At 47.1% G+C, this 17,762-nt stretch overlaps 1 protein-coding gene across 1 annotated transcript in view; it reads left to right on the forward strand.

The window, feature by feature from the left end:
• Positions 1–342: 342 nt before the first annotated feature.
• LOC119968588 (beta-1,3-galactosyltransferase 5-like) overlaps positions 343–17,762 on the forward strand; it is a 91,723-nt gene continuing 74,303 nt past the window's right edge. Inside the window, exon 1 of the mRNA XM_038801216.1 lies at positions 343–386. The gene's annotated coding sequence lies outside the window, so the exon portion shown is untranslated. The remainder of the gene's footprint in view (positions 387–17,762) is intronic.

Below are 17,762 nucleotides of genomic sequence, written 5' to 3' on the forward strand. Positions count from 1 at the left end.
GGTGGGTCTTGAACCCAGGGTTTCTGGCGGAGAGCCACAATGAGCCACACAATCTCCAATGAAGGAGCAAACCAAGATTATTTTAACATTAGTCGGCTACTCTCTCTCTTGAATCAGTGGACTGTTACATGAATGGGGTACATGTTCAGATGTGAATATCACCAAGTTTAATTTAATTTTGTGCCTCACACGATTGTGACTTCCAGTGCGCAGGCAAAGCAAAGCTGTTACCCGGTCAAGGTGATCCACCTTCAGATTTACCTGTCCCTTTAAGCGAGCAACACTGCACATGCTCACAGTGTGTCACTGCACTGCCTTTCGATTCTGCACATGTGCAGTGCCATTTTAATTAGAAACACTGAGATGTTGACACCTGGAGCTGAAAGGCAAGTAATCTTTTGTTAACGTTTCTGCACTCTCTTCTTATAATGCTGGCCTTGCTGTTTTCCTCATTTTCCATGCTTGTCTGAAGGAAAATGCTCAAGGCATTGATGCATCTTCCCATTTAAGGACAGAGTATGCTCTCTCTGCCCATCTCTTATTTTTGTAATTAATTGACTAAAGATTAAAATCCATATCATCATTACAGCTTGAGTCAGAAAGTGAAAACAATCTGTACATTGCTCCCTAAATGCCCCAATTTGTGTGAACCATTCCGTAGTTGTCTTTAACCAGGTACCAATTTAAAGTATCTTTCAGTATTGTAGCAGTAATTAAGCATGGTTGCTCAATCGGCTCTACATCATCTAAAAATAAACTCCCAAAGGTTCATGTGACTAACGAGCGCCTGCAGTTTCATATTAAAATGATCTTTCAGATTTTTTCAGTTCATTGATTCCTGCTTTTAATTTTTAAGAGAATTTTATTTTACAAAAATCTTGTGCTCTCTCTTGTTTTCCACCACCAACCACCTCCTCCCCACCCCTTTCCAAAAGTGCTGCTTTGATCTGGCATGCAGTCCCACTGATCAACTGGCATGTCACCCAAGTACCCTGGAATGTGGGCACCCAGGCACTGCCAAGGTCCCTGGGTGACACCGCAAAGCCAGCAGGAGCAATGCCAGGGTGCCCAGGTGCCAGGGTGGCACCACAAAGGGTCAGGGCCTGAGGGGGTTCATGCCCATAAAAGGAGGGATGAGTGGGGAGGGGGGGGGGGGGATGAAGGGTGGGGCAGGTGCAGGGTAGGTAAGCAGCGAACTCTGGGAGGTTGTGGGGGGGGGGGGAGTGAAGGATGGGGGGGGGTGCAGGGCAGGTAAGTAGTGACTTCTGGGAGGTTGAGGGGAGTGAAGGGTGGGGGTCCCAGAAGAGGGGGGCTTGTACGGGGGCATGGGAGGGCCTGAAGAGGGGGGGCCATCAGGGACCATTACGAGGTGTCTTCACTTGGGGGTTGTAGGGTAATGCCCATGTGTGTGGGGGGTGGAGGGGGTCACTGCTGTGGGTGTGGGGAGTGGGAGACCCTCAAGCTCACTTAGAGATGGGGGCACCCTTTCAAAATGGCCCCAGATCTCTGAGGAGGCAGTCTGGCCAGCGAGTTCAACTCCCCAATGAGGAAAATAATTCCAAGTGAGGCTAATGTTATGGGCCAGGGTTTAGGGAACCCCAAAGTGTATCATGGAATTCACCTGACCAACAACGTTTACTAGATTGTGGTTATGGGGAGCACACGGCCCACTCTACAGGTGTGGCATAGCAGAAATCAAAAAGTATTTTTTTAAAGAAAAACAATGCTTATTCTATGAACTCAAGTGAACCTTTTTAAAACATACAGTGAACATCTGAGCAACCACCATTTCAAATACAACCACCAAAGAGTACAACACTAAGTAATCCTTAATAACTTCCCGACAACATCCAGAAGACAAAAGAAACATCTTTTGACAGAAGCACATTAGGTTTACATTCACTACTGAGAACATTTATAATTCCGAATTCACCAAATGATCAAGAGATAGTCTTTTCATGGCAGAGAGATCAACAGTACATCTGCTTTGGCTGGCTTCAGCTCCAACACTGAAAACAAAACTGAAACACACCCTGCAGCAAACAGCCTGAAACAAAAGTAAAAAGCTGACAGACAGTCCAGCTCCACCCACACTGACCCCTCTGACCCATTTCTTAAAGGTACTCTCACATGACACCTTCCCCCAAGAAAAACAAAATAAACCATCAACTTCCAGATGGTTTCATTTTTCACTTTTTCACTATCCTTTATGGAATGCACACAGTAAATATACTTTTTCATTTCAAAACAAGGCATGCAAATAGGTATAATAATATAGTCCATTTTTCTCTTGATCGTCTTCCTCCAACTGGAATCCCTCTTGATTGACAGCCTCATTGAACAAGAAGGTCTCTGCACAATCCATCCATTTCTCTACGCTTCAGCATGTCTCATTAAAGTCAGATACTTTAGTTCAATCTGATCACAGAGTCCCTTGCAATTCTCCAATACATGAGAATTGGTTATCACAGCTTTCAGGCAGTCAAATGCCTGTTGAAACTCCGCTGTCCACATAAATTTTTGAAGTTTCTTCAGCAAGTCCATCAGTGGAGCAATCACGCCACAAAACTTTTGCAGAAATGTTCGATCAAATCCACTCATGCCAAGAAATCGCATTATTTCCCTTCGTCTTCAGGGTATTTAAACTCCTCAATAACTTGTTTTCACATCCCGTAGGACCATTCGACCCTGTCCGATTGTATGGCCAAGGAAAGTGACTTGGGCTTTTCCAAATTCACTTTTGGCTAGGTTTATCACCAAACCCGCCTCCTGAAGTTTATTGAATAACTCCATCAGATGTTTCAAATGTTCTGTCCATGTCTGGCTGAGAATTACTAAATTGTCGATGTATATCGCACAATTGGGTAATCCTGAAACGACTTTGTTAGTTAACCATTGAAACATGGATGGGACGTTTTTCATGCCAAATGGCATAACTTTGAATTGGTATATACCATCTGGAGTCATAAAAGCTCAAATCTCCTTTGCCTTTCGTTTAAAGGTACCTGCCAGGAATCTTTAAGTAAATCCAGTTTAGAAATAAAAGCTGATAGTCCCACTTTCTCAATGCTATCCTCCAAATGTGTGATAGGATAAGATTCCATTCTTGTAACTTGTAGTCCACACACAACCGTTGGGTACCGTCTGGTTTAGGCACCATCACAATGGGTGAGCTGCATTGGCTGCAACCAACTTCAATTATGCCATTTTTAAGCATACACTTTGTTAACCTGTGCCAATTTTAAAGGGTTAAGTCTATATGGATGTTTTTTGATCGGAACAGCATTTCCCACATCTACATCGTGTCTAGTCGTTTTAGTACTTCCCAATTTATCTCCACAAGGGCAGCATGGTGGCTCATTGGGTAGCACTGCAGCCTCACGGCGCTGAGGTCCCAGGTTCGATCCCGGCTCTGGGTCCCTGTCCGTGTGAAGTTTGCACATTCTCTCCGTGTTTGCGTGGGTTTCGCCCCCACAACCCAAATAAATTGTGCAGGGTAGGTGGATTCGCCACACTAAATTGCCCCTTAATTGTAAAAAGGAATTGGGCATTCTAAATTTTTTTTTAAATTATCTCCACAAACTTGCCCATGTGATATCAATAACTCTTTCAGGTCAGTTTGTTTTTCCTCTGGAAGGTAACTCAACAACTTATCCCAATTTTTAAGAACCACCTTGAATTTGAGGTATGTCAAATTCAGAGTCATCTGGATTTGATGTGTCACTTTTAGTTAGAATCATTAAAACCTCCTCCTTTTTCTCTCGAAAGGGAAAATGCTGGAAAATCTCAGCAAATCTGGCAGCATCTGTAAGGAGAGAAAAGAGCTAACGTTTCAAGTCCGATGACTCTTTGTCAAAGCGTGTAAAGAGTCATCGGACTCGAAACATTAGCTCCTTTCTCTCCCTACAGATGCTGCCAGACTTGCTGAGATTTTCCAGCATTTTCCCTTTCGTTTCAGATTCCAGCATCCGCAGTAATTTTCTTTTATCCAGAGTTTAACTCACTGCCACCTCTGTTCCAGGAATGCCTACCCTGAAGAAGTACTGCTCTTCTCTCCAACGAGCTTTGACAAAGAGTCATCGGACTCGAAACGTTAGCTCTTTTCTCTCCCTACAGATGCTGCCAGACTTGCTGACATTTTCCAGCATTTTCCCTTTTGTTTCAGATTCCAGCATCCGCAATAATTTGCTTTTCTCCTTTTTATCTCCTTCCCTTTCAAAGTACCATTTTAGCATATTCACATGACACACTCGGTGAGTTTTCCTTCTATCCGGTGTTGTAACCACATAATTCACCTCACTTAATTTCCTTTCAATCTGATAAGGCCCACAAAACCTAACTTTTAAAGGCTCACCCACCACTGGGAACAACACTAAAACTACAAACTTTGGACTTTTGTCCGCTAACCGTTTCATCACATTTTGTGCAACCTTTAAATGTTGTCTAACCAATTCACCTGCTCTATTTAATCATTCCCTAAAATATGACATGTAATCCAACAATATAATTTTGGATTTCTCACTCACCAATTTTTCCTTAATCAATTTAAGTAGTCCTCTTACCTCATGACCAAAAATTAGTTCAAAAGGACTAAATTTGGTTGACTCATTAATTGCAAACAATACGAATGGAATTCCTTTATCCCAATCCTCTGGATAATCTTGACTATACGCCCTTAACATTGTCTTTAATGTCTGATGCCACCTTTCTAACTCTCCCTGCGATTCTGGGTGGTATGCAGTTGATATAAATTGTTTTATTCCTAAGCTATCCATAACTTCTTTGAATAACTTTGAAGTAAAATTTGATCCTTGTTCCGATTGTATTTCTGTGGGTAGTCCATATCTAGTAAAGAATTTAAGTAACTCCTCCACAATCCTTTTAGCTGTAATATTACATACTGGAATGGCCTCTGGAAACCTAGTCGACACATCCATCATCGTCAAAAGATATTGATTCCCACTTTTTGTTTTAGGAAGTGGTCCCAAGCAATCAATTAGGACACTTGTAAAAGGTTCCACAAATGCTGGGATGGACATTGAGGGCGCTGGTTTTATCACTGCTTGAGGTTTCCCTTTCACTTGACAAGTTTGACATGATTGACAAAATTTAATTACATCTTTATGTAGTCCAGGCCAAAAAAAATGTTTTTGGATTTTAGCTTGAGTTTTCCTTATTCCCAAATGACCTCCCACTGGTACCTAATATGCAACTCCCAAAACCTCCTTTCTATACCCCACCGGCAATACTACTTGATGAACTTCTGCCCACTTTTCATCCGCCTGCATATGTAAAGGTCTCCATTTTCTCATCAAGACATCACTTTTACGGTAATAAGACTCTGGTATACACTCAGATTCCTCTTCTGTGCATGCTTTTTGATACATCCGTTTTATTTCTACATCCTTCTGTTGTAACACCGCCAATTTTCCTGAACTAAAAATATCCGCCTCATCCTCCACCTATTCTTTTCCACCCATCTGATCAAAAATCGTTTCTGATAATTGCACTTCACCTTTATCTTCAATCTTTGATTTCTCCTCTTGTCTTAACCTGTGACTGCGACCTTGTTACTAGATGATCCAGAAAAATCCCAGGATATTCGTCCTTCAACACTTCAGTTGTCTGATTTTGCACTGGCTTATCAACCACACCTGCAATCCAGCTATATCATTACCCAAGACAAACTGTATTCCTGGACAAGATAGTTTCTCTATTATTCCTAATACCACTTCACCACTCTTTACTGGACTTTCCAACCTTACGTTATATAATGGAACACTATTCCTCTCACCCTGAATTCCACATATTACCACCTTTACTGGCAACATTCTTCCCTAACTACATAACTCCTCATCTCTTACCATTAAATATTGTCTAGATCCTGTATCTCTTAAAATTGTGACTTCTTTACCTGCTTCTCCTGATACACATGAGTAAACTTTACCCACACATGTAAATTCTTTAAAGAGATCTGGCACCTTCTTATTAATCATCTCTTGATCAGGCTGTACAATCTTTTGCACCTCCTTCGCTTCACTTGGGCTTTCCTTTACCATTTTCACAAACCCCACTGTCTTATCCTGTTTTACCACATCAGCCTTCCCAGTGATTTTCTTCAACCACCAACTCTGTGACTTTACATGGCCTAGTTTATTACAGTGAAAATATTTGAAACTTATCATGTCTCTTCCACCCTCCTGGATTTCTTTTTCAATCTGAGGTACACTCTCTTTATTATCTCCCATCAGATCACCTTTACTTTTACCACTTGAGTATTTCTCACGTCCCCAGTTTCTATTCTTCACAGGCGGAAACTGATGTCAGAAACCAAGCTTTGATTTATGAACTAATTCATAATCATCTGCCATTTCTGCTGCTAATCTCGCAGTTTTAATCCTCTGCTCTTCCACGTGAGTTCTCACTACATCAGGAATTGAATTTTTAAACTCCTCCAAAAGTATAATTTCTCTGAGAGCTTCATACGTTTGGTCTATTTGCAAAGCCCTTATCCACCTATCAAAATTACTCTGTTTGAACCTTTCAAACTCCATGTATGTTTGACCAAATTATTTCCTTAAATTTCTGAACCTTTGTCTGTAGGCTTCAGGCACTAGTTCACATGCACCTAAGATGGATTTTTTCACCTCCTCATACGTCCCAGATACCTCCTCCAGTAGTGATGCAAACACTTCACTCGCCCTACCTACCAGCTTTGTTTGAATCAGTAACACCCACATGTCCTGTGGCCATTTCATTTGTTTAGCCACCTTCTCAAATGAAATGAAAAAGGCTTCCACCTCCTTCTCGTCAAACCTTCGCAATGACTTCGACTTTGACGCTCTTTCTCACTATCCTCATCACTATCATCCAACTGTACGTTTCCCTTTATGCCTGCCAATTTTAACTGACTGTCATGTTTCATGACCATTTTGTGAAGTTCAAACTCTCTCTCTTTATCTTTTCCCCTGATCTGTATCTCCCTTTCTCTTTCTTTTTGTTCTGCTAGGGCTGTTCTTTCTTTTCTCCTTTATTCTCACTCCTTTTCTTTTTCCTCTCTCTCTCTTTCTTTTTCCTCTCTCTCTCTTTCGTATTCAAGCTGCTTTAATTCTTTCTTATGTTCCATTTGTTTAATTTATAACTGAATTTTTTGCCATTGCCAATGAGTCAAACTGTATCTCTCAGGCAACTTTAAATGCTTAGCCACCGCCATAATTAACTCATCTTTTCGCATTTTGTCAGGTAATGTTAACAGCAATCTTTTGGCCAAATCTAACAGTCTGCTTTTAGTCTCTGTCCGTAAGGTACTGTGTGTGACCGTCTCCACTCCCAAAAACCTCAGAGCCTCTGAAAGAGCCATTGTCCACAGCAATCTCATCTCTGAGCGAAAAGGTAATGGGTTTGAACTCCACTTCAAGAATTGAGGGCGCGATTCTCCGGCCTTGTTACCCTCTCGCTCAATCCAAACGAAGCTAGTGAATAGTGGGAGAGGCTGAAAGCGAGAACTGCGCCAGGTGCCAAACAGTTTGCGATTCTACCGGCCGGCTCCTGTAGGCAAAATCGGGACCTCACTGCAGCATGACGAGGATTATCACCACTTAGGTCCCATTTCCTTACAATTAACGAGAGCTACCCCATATCCAATGGCCTCCCGTCATTCAGCGGCCTCCCCAGCAAGTGCCCACACTGGCGCTGATTAATACTTCATTTGAAAAACTTGTTTGACAAATCCCCAGCCTCATGATGGTGCTGCCCCCTCCCTCACCCGCTACCTACCTCCCCCTGGTCGGTGCCCTCAATCATCCTTGATGTGCTTTGCCCTCCTGGCTCTGCCACCAGGTCTAGGCGTGTCCCCAGGATGCATGTGGCCTTCGATGCCCCCGGCGGGGGTTATGGGGCCTCTGATGCCGGAGGGCCGTTGCTCACTTGTCGCCAGCACATGCACAGCTGTACCACCCTCTCCCGTCTGCTGGCTGCGAGACGCGACCTCATCGGAGGGGTGGAACCCGGGGAGCTGATGGCCATCGTCGCCACTTCATGGGACGGGTCTGGGTTGGCACAGCGCCCCCTCCTCCCACTCAGTGCCCATGGACGTCTGGGGATCACCTTGGGATGGAGGAGCAGCTGGTTTGAGCCCCGGCTGCCCCTGCATCATCTGGTTCTGCCAGCCCTGGCACTTCCCCATAGTCTGCACCTCGGCGATGCTCCTCAGTGACTGGGACATGCTCTGCAGCGCCTCGACAATGCCCACCTGTGACTGGGACGAGCTCCGCAGTGCCTCGGCCATTCATTTCTGAGAGTGGGACATGTACCGCAGAACCTCATCAAGGTCAGCCTGGTACTGGGTAACATTGCCCAGCGAGGAGAACATTCTGTTGAGCCCCTCAGCCATGGCCGTCACCGACTGTGCGACAAGTTGGACACCTTCACTAATGCTGCTGACATTGTGCACCAGGCTCTCCTCTGCGGTCGCCACCCTAGCAATGTTGGCCTCGGTGCCACGCATTGCCGGTGACATCGCCTGTGCCCGTAGCCACTGGGACTGCTCCAAGCTGCTATGGATCTGCTGGAGTGATGCTGACATCTCCCTCTGAACCAGGCCGCTTCCTAACATCTCCATCAGCTGCGGATAAACCCTGTTCCACAGGCTCAACATCAGGCTGGGACCCAGCTAGGTCCTGGAATCCAGCAGCCCTCCGACTGCCGTGTCACCTAGGGGTTCCTGCCTCTACCTGATGTACAACATCAGCAGTGTGGTGCTCAATAGATTGCGCTCCAGAAGCCTGACCACTAACATGTCCCACTGAGATGTGTGTATCTGAGCTGGTTAAGGGTGGGGATGGCATCTATGCCGCGACTAATACATGACACCCTCGGAGCTCTCCTCTGAGTTGATCTCCTGGGAGGCTGGAGAGGGTCCCACGCCGTCGGCTGGAGGACCTGTGGGAGAATGGGTATGTGGTCAGTGGGAGGGATGGATCAGTCAGTAAGGCATTAACAACTCACGTGTGACAGGTCCTCTGGGTAGAGCCCGGTGGTTCCTTATCGCTGAGGCATCTCCCAGCCTCCATGTTGGTGGCCGATCTGGCTTCGGCCACCCCAGTCACCTCCAGGGTACGCTCGTAGGTGGTGAGGATTCTTACGTCCAGCCCGCCATCGCCAGTCTGGGCCCTCCCCTGACGGTGGTGGGAGAGCTTTACCTGAGGAGACGCAGAGAGTGCATCATTAGCCACACGCGTGGTTCACAGTGGTGAGCGGGGGATGACACTCCTGTGTGTGGGGGGGGAGGGGGAGAGGTCTGAGGGGGTGGGGGGGGGTGCTATGGTGTCTACTCACTCATACTGCCCAGTTTAGGTCATTGACCTTCTTCCTGCACTGGAGGCCAGTCCTCCTGATGACACTGCCAGAGCTCATAGCCGCCACCTTGTCCCAGGAAGCACTGGCTGTCCTATGGCTAACCCTGCGGGACCCTTGGGAGAACAGGACATACCTCCTGGCTTCCACTGCGTCTATCAGCCTCCCCAGGTCAGCACCTCCGAATCTTGGGACCAGTCTCCTCGACGCCATTGTTGCTGGCTGGGGTTGGCTGAGCAAGTAAGTGCTGCTCGACCTTGTTAGCGGGGGGGGGGGCTGGCGAGTGTGGTGCTTGAGAATCAGCTGGCAAGCCTTCATTTGTGGCGAGAATCCCGTGAGGCCTCGTTAAGTGAACTGATTAACGTCGAATAGCGTTGCCGTCCTCACTGGGTCGAGCTTCGGGAAACTCGCAGCAATTCCCGCTCGCTACCACGCTGGGAAATCTTTCCGGAGAATCGCGCCCTGAGTGTCTAACCCATGGCTGGCATTGGGACTGATGAGGGTCCAGCAGCCCCCGGCTCCCGCGCCAAAAACAGCCAGAGAATGGCCGGGTCCGTGGCCGTGCATATGCACGGCAACAACCTGCAGCGGTCATGTCGTACAATGTGGCACCAGCCGTGCGTGGCCCAACCTGCTAAATACTGCCCCACAGGACAACTCTGGCCTCCCTCCACCAGTCCCTCCAGCCCTCGCTGAAGCCCCTCGGCCAGCAGCACGGCTCCCTCCCACACGGCAGTGTCCACACAAACCCGCGCAGTCGGGAACTCGGCCTATCAGTGCGGAGCATCGAGGGAGGGCCTTCAAGTGATCCGCCAACATCTTTCCAATGGCATGCGGTGCGTGATGCGATGACACCATTCTGGAGGGGGTGGAGAATCGAAAACTGGCATTAAACCAGCGCCGCACCCAATTTGGGCGTCGGAAGGAATTCTCCGTCCGATCGGCGATTACGATATCGGATTTGGGCAATGGAGAACCCCGTCCAATGTTTTAAGCTTAAATAAGGGCAATTATGAGGCGGGCAACACACGGCCAAGGCCACATGTATCCCCTTATTGTGCACTGAGGAGCTCCTCTCGCCAGAACTCAGTGTGGAAGAGATTGGGACGCCATTTCTAAATGGCGTTGGATCGATGGAGCCCCCAAAAGCGACCGCCAAACCCCACAAGCCCCAACACACTATGGGAGTCCCCGCGCCCCCCAAACTCCTGCGCAGGGCTCCCCAGCTGGATCGCCGCCATGGAAAAAAATGCCAGCTTGGCACTTTGGCAGTGCCACCCTGCCCAAAGGGCATGTACTTGGGAAACTCCGATCCCCTGGGATACCCCACAAGTGCCGTTCCGACTGGTCCCCGCTTTTGAAGGCCAGCACTGAACGGCGCTCGCTCGAGGTCTCCGGGGCAAAGGAGATAGATCCTACACCTCGTGTACCTCGGGAATCTGCACATAAAAATGAGACTAGCTAATTCATTTTAATATGCAGATTTGCTGAAATGTGATTGCACCCACAATGGGCGGGATTGACATCGTAACGTCTCGCAAGATTGTGTTAGATATCGCAAAGTGGGTAGATCTTGGGGGTGGGGTCTCTCGGCTTCTATTGGCCACGCTGCGCATGGTGCGCTGCTTTTCGGTGCTGTGTGGTCGTAACATTGGGCCCATTGAGTCCTTGGCCAGATTTTTTTGGAGCTTGAGCGAGTGCAATCTCAACCCGAACTTGCATGAAATTGTGCGAGAAGATGTCAGGACATGTGCCCTTGTGCAATATTTCAGTTACGCACATCAAGAGGCACATACTTAGCAATAACTTGCTCATTGACGCTTAGTTTGGGTTACACCATGTTTATCTAGTTCCTGACCTCATTACAGTCTTGGTTCAAACATGGACAACAGAGCTGAATGCCAGAGATGAGGTGAGAGTGACTGCCCTTAATGTCAAGGTAGCATTTGATCGAGTATGGCGTCAAGGAGCCCTAGCTAAACTGGAGTCAATGGGAATCGGGGGAAAACTCTCCGCTGGTTGGAGTCATACCTGGTACAAAGGAAAATGGTTGTGGCTGTTGGAGGTCAATCATCTCAGTCCTGGGACACCACTGCAGGTGTTTCTCAGGTTGTATCCTAGTTCCAACCACCTTCAACTGCTTCAATGACAACTTTCCAACAAAAGTTCAGAAGTGAGGATGTTTGTGGATGATTGCACACTGTTCAGCACCATTCGCAACTCCTCAAGCACTGAAGCAGTCCATGTGCAAATGCAGCAAGACCTGGACAATATCCAGGCTTGGGCTGACAAGTGGCAAGTAACATGCATGTCACACAAATGCCAAGCAATGGCCATCTCCACGAAGACGTAATCAAACCATCGCCCCTTGACATTCAATGGCATTACCATCACTAAATCCCCCACAATCAACATCCTGGGGGTTACAATTGGCCAGAAACTGAATTGGACTCACCATGTAAGTACTGTGGCTACAAGAACAGGAATACTGCGGCAAGTAAGCCACCTCCTGACTCCCCTAAGCCTGTCCACCCCCTACAAGGCGCAAGTCAGGAGTGTGTTGGAACGCTCAAAGTGCAGCTCCAACAACACTCAATAAGCTCGACACCATCCAGGACAAAGCTGCCTTCTTGACCCCTTCCATAAATATGAACTCCCTCACCACCAAAGCACAGCAATAACAGCGTGTACCATCTACAAGATGTAATGCAGGAACTCACCAAGTCTCCTTAGGTAGCACCTTCCAAACCCATGACCACTACCATCCAGAAGGGCAAGGGCAACAAACACATGGGAACACTGGAAGTTCCGCTCCATGTCACTCACCATCCTGGCTTGGAAATATATCGCCGTTCCTTCTCTGTCGCTGGCTCAACATCCTTCCTTAACAGCACCTACACCAGACAGACTGCCGCAGTTCAAGAAGGAAGCTCACCACCGCCTTCTGAAGGGAAATTATGGATGGGCAGCAAATACTGTCCCAACCAGTGAAGCCCACATCCTGTAAAAATATATATTTTTTAAAAATTGGCCTTAATTTTATGTGGCCCATGTGCTTTGATACCCAGGCCTGAAGGTCAGGTGGCGTTAATGTTTTTTCACCATTTCTGATCCAGGGTGGAATAAAATGTCTGAAAAGAAACAAAATAAAATGTTTGTGGGTTGAGGTGTTATGTGTAATGCTACCAGTTTCTGAGTCCTACAGGATAGAACAGGTTTGCAGCATTTATTTGGGGCAATTATTGGAACAATGTGGCAGCTCTGAGGCAGCTGTCAGCCTCCAGGGAACATCCAGCTGCACCGTTACTTCTCTTGACGCCGTCCTCTTCCCACCTTCCCCGGCAGCACTGTGTCTGTTTAAGGAGTGCCCTGATGGACAACAAATTCAGGGTTTGGAATATTTCCGGATAGAAACCATCGGCCTCACAACATTTCTTTCTCCAAACAAATTCTACAAACTATTAACTCTGTCTTTTCTTTCAAGTCCAAAATTTCAACTGAAGTGCTTCAGGGACAGGTTCATCAGCATTAAGTACTGCAGCTTTAACATTCTCATAGCCAGATGATTATTTTCTGAAGGACTAGAACACACATCCATAGCCTTCACAAACAAAACACTTTGCAAATTGAGTTTGTTTGTCCTTTGGCCACTTTAGTTGGTTAGTTGCCTTTTCAAATGAGTTGGATTCAGCGGTAACTTCATAGAAAGTGAAAACCACATCAAGGTATAAACTCCCTCAGATCCTTTGATCAGCAAGGCTTCCATACACTTCAAAGAAAAAAAAGATTTTCCTAGGCTAGTAATTGACTGCTTCCAGACAGCCAGATGCCTGGATTTTAATTTCCCTTCGCGCTTGAATGGATCTCATGTACCCTGCTGTGAACCTGACCGTAATGTTTATAAATATCTAGGAGTTAAGTACTTTCACTTGGTCAAAAGCTGTCAATCATGGCTAGATGCATGGAAAGGGATAGTGAATCGCCTCTGGGCGCAGTTCCCAGCGTGAACGCAGACCAGAGGCAATTCAGCCCCAGCGGGAGAACATGGGGCGGGATTCGCTCAGCCCGTGGCCAGGCCGGAGAATCCCCGCTACCGGCGGGAATCGTGCCATGCCGCCCCAACGCCGGCACGCGATTCTCCACAGAGCAGAGAATTGGCACCATCGGCCCTGGTGTGGTTGGCATGCCGCCGGTCGGGGGCCGCTCAGCCGTGGTAAAAACGCCGAGTCCCGCCGGCGCAGTCCACACCTGCTCTCAGCCGGCGGGAACCCGGCGTGGAAGGGTCATGGGGCAGCCTTTGGGGTCCTCCAATGTGGCCTAGCCCAGGATCGGGGCCCACCAATCGGCGGGCCGGCCCCTCTGGCTGGGGGCCTCGTTTCTTCCGCAACGGCCCCAGTAGTCCTCCGCCATGTTGCGTCAGGGCCGACGCGTTGAAGGAAGGCACTGCCCATGCGCGCGTTGGCACCGGTGCCACTACGCATGCGCGTATCCCGCGGCACCCAATTCGTGTCGGGATCAGCAGCTGGAGTGGCGTGTACCACTGCAGTGCCGTGCTGGCCCCTTTTGTGGGTCAGAATTAGTTGTCGGGTCGGCCCGTTCATGCCATTGTAAAACACGATGACGTTTACGTCGGCATGGACACTCTGCCGCGGGATTAGAGAATCCCACCCATTAGCTCTCAAACAGAGAATCTGCCCAATATATGTCATTTTTAAAATTCATTTGATGTGAAGGGCCCTGGCTGGGCCAGCATTTAACGCCCATTCCTAATCGCCCCTTGAACTGAGTGGCTGGTTGGGCCATTTTAAAGTCAACCACATTGCTGTGCATCTGGACTCACATGTTAGGTAGATATTATAAATTGTTTTATCTTTCTGAATTTGGAGCAAAATGTATTTCATTTTTTCAGAACTCGTAGAATTTTATTTTATTCATTCATGGAATGTGGGTTTCGCTAGGTAGGCCATGGTGATGAGCTGCCATCCTGCACTGCCGCAGTCCATGTGGTGTAGCTACACCCACTTTGCTGTTCGGGAGGGGATTCCAGGATTTTGACCCAGTGACAATGAAGGAACGATGATATATTTCCAAGTCAGGATGGTGAGTCGCATGGAGAGGACCTTCCAGGTGGTGTTCCCATGTGCCTGCTGACCATGTCCTTCTGGGTGATAGTTACCATGGGTTTGCAAGATGCTATCTAAGGAGCCTTGGTGAATTCCTGCAGTGCATCTTGTAGACGGTACACATAGCTGGCACTGTGCATCAGTGGAGGAGGGAGTGAATGTTTGTGGATGGGTTGTCAATCAAATGAGTTGCTTTGTCCGGGATGCTGTGGGACAATGCGTGATTCTTTTGACTATATAAAAATGAATATCGCTTATTGTCACGGGTAGGCTTCAAATGAAGTTACTGTGAAAAGCCCCTAGTCGCCACATTCAGGCGCCTTTTTGGGGAGGCTGGTACAGGAATTGAACCATGCTGCTGGCCTGCCTTGGTCTGCTTTCAAAGCCAGCAGTTTAGCCCAGTGTGCTACACCAGTCCCTATTGACTTTATTCCAAAAGCAGGTATCTTCAATATCAACCCTTACCTACTTTAAGCAAAACATTGTTGGTCCCCAACCAGATCTCCTGGTCTAGCCAGGGATCAGAACAAAGCTAACAAACCATTGCTTGCTGCACCTACATGTTGGCTTTCAGCATCTTATTGACGAGGATATCCAGGTCCATTTTTACATCTATACTTTCTAATCTCTCACCATTTAAGGAATACTCTGCACACCTGTTCCTCCTAGCAAAGTGGATTAGTTCACAATTTATATATTATATGCTATGTGCCATGTTCTTGCCCACTCACTAAATGTGTCCAAAGTCCATTGAAGCTACTTTGCATCTTCCTCACAACACACATTCTCATGTAGCTTTGTTTCATCCACGAACCCGGAAGTATTACATTTTGGTAATCATGTCCTAGTCATTGATATATATTGTGAACAGCTGGGACCTAACTACTGATCCTTACGATACCCCACTATTCACAGCCTGCCAACGCAAGAATGACCCGTGTATTGCCACTCTGTTCTCTGCCCGTCAGCCAAACCTTAATCCATGCCAATATATTGCCTCTGATTCCTTGCGCTTTAATTTTGCTGACGACCCTCCGGTGGGGAACGGTCTCAAAACGCCTTCTGATAATCCAAGTATACTACATCCACACACTCCGCTTTATTAATGCTGTTAGTAATATCCTCAAAAATACTCCAACAAGTTCATCATACATGATTTCCCATTCATAAATCAATGCTGACTATGCCCAATCTGATTATTATTATCCAAATGTCCATTTATCACGTCCTTTATAAGAGATACAATCATTTTCCCAACTACTAATTTAAGGCTAACAGAACTGTAGTTCCTCCTTTTATCTTTCTCCCTTCTTAAAAGGTGGGATGACATTCGCTATCTTCCAACCTGTAGGAACCATTCCAGAACCTGTAGAATTTGGGAAGATGATCACCAATATGCATCCACTGTCTCCATAGCGACCTCTTTAAACATCAGAACCTTCAGTCCCATTAATGTCTCCCACACCATCTTATTAATACAAATTTCCTTCAATTTCTCATTCTCCCTACTCCCTTGGGTCCCTAATTCCGGGAGATTTCCTGTATCTTCCTCAGTGAAGACAAACACAATGTAAGCCTTTAGCTTCTCACCCATTTCTCTATTCTCCATTGTAAATTCCTGCCTGTAATGGACACATTTGCTTCAACCAAATGTTTCTTTTTACATAGAAGCTTTTACAGTCCCTTTTTAGGTTTTTGCTAGTTTACACTCATATTCTATTCTCCCTTTCTTTATCAGTATTTCTACCTTCTAAAATTCTCCCAATCCTTCCTTAAGATTACTACTATTTCTGGCAGTTTTGCTTTAATCTTATACAATCCTTAACTTCCTTTCTTAGCCACGTTGACTGACATTTGGGGAGGGGAGTTTGTCCCTTGAGGAATGTGTAGCTGGTGTAAATATGTAATAGATTTTTGAAGATGTAGAATTTGACAATTATATCAATCTTCCGACAGTAAAAGAGGGGTGCCTTTCAGGGGGACTTCACAGCACTAAAAGCCAAATTCAAAACACAGGTCGGATATCCTTTATCCATAAAACCCAAAACAATGGACAGCACGGTAGCACAATGGTTAGCACAGTTGCTTCATAGCTCCGGGGTCCCAGGTTCGATTCCCGACTTGGGTCACTGCCTGTGCAGAGTCTGCACATTCTCCCCGTGTCTGCGTGGGTTTGCTCCGGGTGCTCCGGTTTCCTCCCACAGTCCAAAGACGTGCAGGTTAGGTGGATTGGCCATGATAAATTGCCCTTAGTGTCCAAAATTGCCCTTAGTGTTGGGTGGGGATACTGGGTTATGGGGATAGGGTGGAGGTGTGGGCTTAAAGTAGGGTGCTCTTTCCAAGGGCTTGTGCAGACTCGATAGGCCGAATGGCCTCCTTCTGCACTGTAAATTCTATGATCCAAAATCTGCCCTTTTTTAAAAAAATAATTTTTATTCAAATTTTCAACAAATTTTAACCAATAAAACGGAAGAAAAGAGAAAAAACCGTAACCCCCCCTCAAATACAGAAGCAATAAATTAACAAAAATAATTAAATAACATGGAAACAAATGTACACACCCAGTAAAGAACACCCCCAACCATCAACCACCCCCCCCGGGTTGCTGCTGAAAAATTGACCACCCCTAATGCTCCGCCAGGGAGTCTAGAAACGGCTGCCACCGCCGGAAGAACCCTTGCACCGACCCCCTTAGGGCAAACTTGACCCTCTCCAGTTTGATAAACCCGGCCATATCGTTGATCCAGGATTCCGCGCTCGGGGGCCTCGCGTCCCTCCACTGCAAAAGAATCCTGCGCCGGGCTACCAGGGACGCAAAGGCCAGAATACCGGCCTCTTTCGCCTCCTGCACTCCCGGCTCCGATGCCACCCCAAAAATTGCGAGCCCACAACCCGGCTCAACCCTGAAGCCAACCACCCTTGACAACGTCTCCACGACGCCCCTCCAAAAGCCCTCCAGCGCAGGGCACACCCAAAACATGTGGGTGTGGTTTTCCGCGCTCCCCGAACGCCTGACACACCTGTCCTCTCCCGCCTCTGTCCCAGTGATGTGCACCCTATGCAGCACCTTTAATTGAATCAAACTAAGCCTCAGAACCTCCCAAAGATATCCCCACTCCACCCTGTCAAAGGCCTTCTCCACGCCCATTGACGCTACTATCTCCCCCTCCCCATCCACCGCCGGCATCATTATGACATTGAGAAGCCTCCGTACATTAAGTTCAACTGCCTCCCCTTCACAAAACCCGTTTGATCCTCGTGTATGACCTGCGGCACCATGTCCTC

This window comes from Scyliorhinus canicula, chromosome 7 (genome assembly GCF_902713615.1).
Source record: "Scyliorhinus canicula chromosome 7, sScyCan1.1, whole genome shotgun sequence".
NCBI classification, from domain to species: Eukaryota; Metazoa; Chordata; class Chondrichthyes; order Carcharhiniformes; family Scyliorhinidae; genus Scyliorhinus; species Scyliorhinus canicula.